The sequence below is a fragment of the Bidens hawaiensis genome, unplaced genomic scaffold, assembly GCF_021521415.1.
Source record: "Bidens hawaiensis isolate Kalapana, Puna unplaced genomic scaffold, B.hawaiensis_p1.1 tig00047501_1, whole genome shotgun sequence".
Taxonomy (NCBI): Eukaryota; Viridiplantae; Streptophyta; class Magnoliopsida; order Asterales; family Asteraceae; genus Bidens; species Bidens hawaiensis.
This window is the reverse complement of record NW_027506039.1, coordinates 115,530-123,353: the sequence shown is the minus strand read 5'-3', so window position 1 is coordinate 123,353 and position 7,824 is coordinate 115,530. Positions and strand designations below refer to the sequence as shown.

General features: G+C 33.6%; 1 pseudogene across 1 annotated transcript; it reads right to left on the bottom strand.

The window, feature by feature from the left end:
• Positions 1 to 870: 870 nt before the first annotated feature.
• Positions 871 to 7,034, bottom strand: LOC143616473 (pectin acetylesterase 9-like; annotated as a pseudogene). Its single transcript, XR_013150668.1, has 12 exons — positions 6,807 to 7,034; positions 6,643 to 6,725; positions 4,815 to 4,945; positions 2,674 to 2,754; positions 2,501 to 2,607; positions 2,279 to 2,403; positions 2,042 to 2,102; positions 1,908 to 1,964; positions 1,749 to 1,826; positions 1,565 to 1,670; positions 1,330 to 1,478; positions 871 to 1,220 (listed from the first exon to the last, which is right to left on the bottom strand). The product of XR_013150668.1 is annotated as a pectin acetylesterase 9-like (transcript).
• Positions 7,035 to 7,824: the final 790 nt, after the last annotated feature.

The following is a 7,824-nucleotide window of genomic DNA, read 5'->3' as shown; positions in this document are numbered from 1 at the left end:
TCGATTCATCCTTAAAAAGTATGTGAAAGGAGTTTGCAAATTATATGGCAGGGTTTTGAGTGGTTGTGAGTGTAAATTACAGGGGGGGAGAGAGAAAAAATGCAGTGATTTTTCTAAATTTGAGGAAACTTTGTTTGCCCCTATTTATTTTTTAATATTTGTTGTATTGGTTGTGAGTGGAGGAGAAAGAAAACTGTAATGATAAAGGTTTAAAAAGTATTATTTAATTCAAAATGAAAGGGAAATGTAGTGTTATTGTAGTTATAGTCTATAGAGATAGGGATGGGTTAATAGTAGATAATTAAATATTAGCTTTCAATAATGTGATTTTTTAATCATGTCAATTGCATTTTCAACTTTGACGATATCATATAACAATTCTTTTTGGTAACCACTTAAAAGAAAAATGTGTATAAATAATAATATGATGGGCTTAGCATGATAGCATCTGTAAACGATTCTTGTAAAATTTTGTTTTTTATTGGGCCTGTCTTGACAGCAAGCATGCTAAGCCCATCATATTATTATTTGTACACATTTTTCTTTTAATTGGTTACCAAAAAGAATTGTTATATGATATCGTCAAAGTTGAAAATGCAATTAACATGATTAAAAAATCACATTATTGAAAGCTTATATTTAATTATCTACTACTTAACATCACATAAAAATTTCCACATGTACAAACAAATGCCCTCTAGATTCAGTTTACATCCTTTCAATACATCTTTCACGGAATGAATCTTAGTTACCGGTGTTTTCATAACTAAACATGACCGCCCATGCAGATTGGGAATCGAGCGTGGGACTAACTTACTTCAGTTAATCAGTTAGACAAAAAGCTGATTATTTGTGTAATCAGTTTTGTACATATTATACTCTGCAAAAATAATTAATTGACCTTATATAAATTAATATAGCATCTAGCTTTTTTGAAGAATGAATGATATGAGCTAATTTTGTATGCTAATTTGTAATTACTATCTAATCAACATATGGGTGACTTCAGCTAATCATTTTCCAGCTGCAGGATAACTTCTGAAGTCAAAATGCAAATATGTAACCGGTATAATTTTGATTTTATATTTGATGGATTTGATTTGAGTATACTACACAGCTCCAATGAGATTATGACAGGTGGTGTCACATGGATAAGGACAATCAACCTTCTTAGAAACATTTCTTCCAAAGTACCAGTCACCAACTGATTCTGCAATTGTCTGGATACCAGTTGAAAAGATGGATTAACAATTTTTATCAACCCGTTAGAGATAAAACATAACCCGAATCAATATTAACTCTATAATGTTCAATTAAACCGTTACAAACCTCGTTATGTATTTGTGGGGAGTCAAGTGCAAACCAGGTGTCTTGAGACTCACTTTGACAGTGAGCAAAACATGAATTAATGAAAACACCTCCTCTCGACGAATTGAACAAGAATGACCTCACAGCTGTAAGCAATTCTATTCTGAAAGCTAAACAAATTAAAACAAGATATTAGACAAGAAAATAGATGTTAATAACAATATTCATAAAATGACTATTTTATAAAATCATGAACCATGCAAAAGGCGGATTTGGTTCGGACGACATGCTTTTGGATTAATTTTGCAGTGATTCCAAAGCCCATGTATATCAGCTGATGGTGGAACTAATATGTGGTGAAACTGTAAAATGAAGAGAAAAAGAAAATTAGTGAATTCAAAACACTATTAAAGTAACTAGACATAATGATATTATCTTACTTGGTATACATCATAGGCGGAGTTTAAGATGAAAACTGGTGGTGTTATGTACTTTAACAAGTACTGTGGGAAGATGCACTGTGAAACATGCAACAAGAGTCAAAATAATTCTCAAAATGTCAAGAAAATTAATAAATGGTGTTATTTATTTTAACATACTTGTTTGGGATCACTGATAGACTTTGTGCAGTTCTCATCCAGGTTCTTCTCTATTTCCTATCAAAACTTGCATGTTTAATTCACTTGTAAAAAATATATTATTTATATAAAAATAAGCATTGCAAATGCTGTACTTGCAGAGTGACAAGTTGCTGAAAGAAGGTTCTCTGGTTATGGTACAAGTTTATATCTGGCCTGCAACCCAAAATTCATAAGGATCAAATAATCACATTAGAAGCTATTGTGGCAATTTGAGCCCCTTTCTTATGATTGTAGTTTTATTTTATCTCAAACGAGTCAATAATTTAATAATAGATAAACAAGGTATGGATCACGTGGTTCATAAGGGAATTAGGAAGTATAGAACATACGAGTCGAGGAAGAATCCAGCATCACCCAGACATTTTACTGCTGTAATATTTGGTAGATAAGTGTTGAAGTTGTTGCAATGCAAATAAGATGCTAAACCTCCAGCCGAACACCCGGAAAGCAAAGCCTGTAATATGTTCATGAACATCATATTTTAAATGTATTGTAGATAATTGATATTGTATTGAAGTCTATTTTGAATTAAAATTTATATTTAGTTACACCTTTCTAGCGAACCGCAAGCCTTTTGGTAGAAGGTCTTCAATAATTGCTTGCCAAATCCGTTGGCCACGGAAATGAAGTACTAATGTCTGTTATTCATATTTGCATGCTAAAAACTATAAGTTATAAGTATCGGAACAGAGATTACAGGAAATTGAATGCAATATATATTTACCCCCGTTGTCGAACTTGGAGTCGCCAGCAAAGGATCCTCCATCACAGTATCTAAGCTTCACACGATTCCAGTTGTAAAAATCTGTTCATGTTAGTTTAGTTTCTTGTAGTTTTGTCAAATTTATTAATGTAAAAGCATGACAACCAGTTAATTAACTTTTATAATTATATGTATTGTTTATATTACTTTATTATGTTTGATGCCACATTGAGATATATAGGACTGCATTTAAGTAGTGTGATGGCCTTTACGGCTTATATTAAGGGTCATGCTATTTAATTTCACATCATAAAACACTCATACAGTCATTTTGACTAGAAAGTGAAACTTCGAAAATTTATTGGACAGTATGACCATTTGAACAATGCACGAAGGTTGTCCTTACCATAAGGGGTCAAACTTTGAAGAACGACCGTTTGGCCAATATTCAGACGACCGTTCTGACCACAGACGGTCAAACTCTGAAGCCTTTTGTCAAAACGGTCATCCGACCTCTATCCACGGCTTAGATGTGGTGGTGAATGCGATTATAAAATGGAAATTTTAATATATTTAAAGCTTGATGTAGTATTTCTCAAAGAATGCGTTTGAAAGATGATTATGTTTGAACATTTCAATCTCATGATATTCCCTTAAAAAAACTGGTAGCAATCATGCCAGATGGACTACAAAATACAAATAGAACACTCCAGTACAATGATAAAGTTGTAAAAATTGAAGTTTGTCATTTAGGGAAATGACGTTGGCACCCTTTCATTTGTTACTGTACATAAGAAGAAAGTTTAATAGGGGAGGGGTATTATTGACTTTTGGGACTGCCAAAAGTGGGGGTAAAGTAAGGTAAAGACATAGTGGGAAGCACGGGTGAAAGCTGGAACAAGACATGAAGTAATCCAGTAGCTGTCAAAAACAACTTAACACGTGAAATAGACAACTGTAATTTGGGCTGGGAGCACATGGTTACCAGATCTAGTCTACAACAATGGTATATGTTTTTAAGTTTGTCCATACTTGGATTTCAATCATCTTGAAATATTATTAACTCAACTATTTTCTGTATTAGTGATATTATATTTGTGGGCTTTTGGGTGGGCAAAAGTGAAATTGCACTAATTTTGACGTTTTTTTACTAATTTCGTGAAAATAGCGTTAAAAGTGGCGGAAGGTTAATCAGGCATCATGTGGTGGCGTTGATAGCCGAAAGACAATGGTACATGCACCAATCGGCTGGGGTCCTAATGGCTGAGTGTTATGTGTCTTATAGTCCAAGGCTTGATTCAAAACCACTATCGAGCCGGGGGTCTCACTGGAAGCAGCCTCTCTATTCCTATGGAGTAGAGGTAAGAATGTCTACATCTTATCCTCCTCAGACCCTACCATAGCTTTGCTGTTAGTGGGATATACGGAGTACAATGATGATGAATGATTAGTGATATTATATACACTTTAAAAGGGAGACACATGGTGTGTTGTTATATTTATATATAAAGCTCGGCAAGATTAGTTTGGTTCGTGTTAAAACAGACCTTAGGTCAGGCCTAGACATGTTCTAACCAGAATGGAGTCATCTTGAAATGGGTTCCCTGAGTTATATTTGCCTTTATGGTGGCTAGTGGCGAAAGATGGCGGTATTGACAGTTGATGGTTTGTTGATACGTTTATCCACCCAGTAAGTGTCACAGAGACAGGAAGTCTTACTAATATACATATTGAATCATGGTTAATTTGATTAGTTTAACATATTTCTGTTAAATCGTTATCAACCCACTGGTTGATAGAGACGTGTTGGAAGCGTTAAGGGTGTTAGAATATGTATTTCAGCTAGATGTACACTGACAATGAAATTTGCTTTCAAGTGGCTTAATTGACAATGATTCCAAAGTAGAAAAGTGACACAAAATGAGTTTGATGATTTTGGGATTCTCGTTGCAATTATCATTTTGGTATGGCATTAATAATTTTATATTCATTTTAACGTTTCAAAAGAAAATAGCCATCCATACCCATTGATGTTGTCTGTAGTGTATATCTCTAATTATTATAATAATAATTATTATTATTTAATTACCATAACAATAATATAAACATATTTAATGCAGTTATAAAATAGCAAGAAAATGACCATAGGAAAAGAGGATTACCAGGATTACGAGACGCGTTATTACTAAGAATGCCTGAGAAGGTCTCTAACTTGTTCATAAGACGTGTAGATCCGCGACGGGTTTGGGCTCTCTCTGCACATGACTTAATATCATTACACCCACCCGCCACCCTGTTATTAGATAATAATTCCACCACATGTTAGTATGATGTACATATCATAGACCCTACAATCCACATGCTAAACTCTGAAATCAAATTATATTAACTTGAATAATTAAACTGAATCATAATATATTTAGCTTTAATCATAATGTTTAATGCAAATCAAAAATCTGTTGACCATTTGTAAGATAATCAATGTTTTCCTCCAAAACACCCAACATGCATAAGTGTTAGGGAAATTCAGTTACTTTATGTAATATCATTTTAGTTTTATTTTTCTTTTTTCATAAGAAAATTACTTTATATGCATGCACTATAAAATAAAACCACAATCCAAATAAAATGGAAATAGCTAAAACAACCCTACACTTTTTAGTACTAGTCAATGTTTTAAAAATTGGTATTTAACTCGTGCCGGGTTAGACTTAATAGTGGTACAACCGGTTGTAAAGAGAGGTTTAACCGGGTTGATTCTTTTTACCCTATAATTCCATATAAATACAGCTTCAACTCAAAAAATAATCCAAAAGTATATAGATCCATATAATACAAAAGTTAATCCATAATAAGTTACTACTCTAAACAATAATCCAAAAGTAATCGAAGATTAAAATCAATATGTTTATGATTGGTATAGGAAACGTTGGTTAAACCTTTGCGATGGCAGAAGGTTAGCTAGGTTAATTCATAGAAGGAGGTAAACCGTGAATGCTTATATGGCTAATAGTAAAACCAATTATGTGGGTCTCAACTTTCAATTTTGCCTGAGTGGTCTAGATTAACCGGTTTCTTCCTAAAAGATGTGAACCTCAACTTTCAATTTTGTGGAAAACGGTTTTGGGCTAAGCCGATTTGTTGGTTTAAACTAGTATTTCATCAAAAATCCGGTATAACAGGCCGGTATGTGGTTTTATCATTGGATTACCAGGGCTAATTATTTATAGCTTTAATTATTGTGTTATTTAAAGCTTTAATCAAACAGTCAGAGCTAACGTCTTGGCTAAGGAGAATAGATGGGGGCACTACCATATGCCCATATTTTGAACATTGTTCCAAAAGATATTCTATCTTATTGATACTTACCTACCAATAGCTTACAGTCTTCTTTCGAATTAAATTTTTATTCGTTAGGACTTTGGTGTGCCATGTTGGTTGAACTTGCATCAATAAATTTAAGAACAATGAACTACAAAACAACTAAATCATCATTTTCTACGTTAATTAGGTGGGTCATGTGGTTCTACTTTTTGGCCCCTTCTGTGCAGGTTGAAAAGCATGTTAATAGCCCCATGTTGAACTCATTTTCTAAATAATAATAATGTAAAAAAACAAATGTTCCAAAGTGTAAATAATAAATTTAAACTTTTCAAAAAAATTATATAATATTTTTTTGACATGATTTATTTAACTCTGAAAAGTGAAAACCAATACTATAATAAAAATGAAATAATTTCTTTTGGAATTATTATAATTTTATTAAATAAGGACGTAACTGATTCAGTTTCCGCCGTTACTGATTTGCGTTTCAGTTTCACCTTAAATAAACGTAAATCATGTTCGTACTCACTTTGACCATTAAAGTAAAGTCAAAGTATGTAAAGTTAACTCAGGAAAAAGTGCAGTAAAGCCAAATAACCGGAAACAAAAAGCCAAGTTTAAATCAAATATTCGACTTATCACCATAAAAAGAATTAAAAAGCGTACCTCAAATTGCAAAAGCCAGTTGCGTGCTCCGGCGCCGAATCCACGGTGTATATGATACGCCGGTAAACTTCCGTCCAAGCAATCTGTACGTAATAAAACAGATTCAATTATTCAAATTATTATTAGAAATTATACATAAATAAATCATAAATCAATTCACGTACATGCTCCAATCGCAGCAGCTCTACGGACTACAGTCATGTTCACCAGAAGACGATCGGCGGGATAAGCGGTGGACGTTACTGCGCATGTTAGCAACACGACGGCGGTTACGAGCACGATCGTGATAACGTGCGCCATTTCTGCTTGTAAGCCACTACTCATCTTTTATGAAAGTAATAATTCAAATCTGAAATCGTATGTTTTATGAACTGCGTCAATGTGAATGTAGGCTTTTTATAATAATTTATAAAAAGTTTAAAACAAATTTTGACTTTTTGAGAAAGAAATGAAGAAGAGAGACGAATGTTTGGGTTTGGAATCTGGACGCACGAAGAAGAGTGACGAAGTATTGTAACCAACAAATAGAGAATGAAGGATAAGAGTGGCCCACTAATGAAGTAATGGGCCCATGTTGTGACGTATTGGTGGATGTATTGGGCCCACGGCTCACGGCCCAGCTGTGAGGAAAGTCAAAATGGAGTCCCGTGTTCGGTTGGATTATGCGGTTAGGGCTAACAAAATTGCCAACCAGTGCACTTTTTCTATGAATTGAAGTTGAAGCTATGTCGATGTGTTTTCAATGTAATGATTGATTATGTGAGCCCATATTGCCTGAAAGTTTAAGAGCTTTTAGGGTGAACGATATTATATTGTTAAAAAGTTTGAATCAATCACGCTTAAATGGGTTGAAATAAACTGAAGTTAGTTTAAAACAAGTTTGAGCTTTATATAATTTGGTTTTACTATACTTGTAAGACTAAATGAGGCTATTATTAATATAAATATTATATAAGTTGTGTTCAATATAAGTAACTAGGTTGTTACCCGGCGCGTTGTGCTGGGCTGTTCTGAAGGTCGGGTATCGTTTCCGTAAGTTGTCGCGAATTCGGTTGGTATCGACTATACTTTTTACGGTACCAAAACCAAACCCAAAAAATAATTCCTTAAATAACGTATTTAAAACAAAGTAAAACGAAACATCACACCACCTTACTTTTTTCGTTGCTTGATCTAGTATGA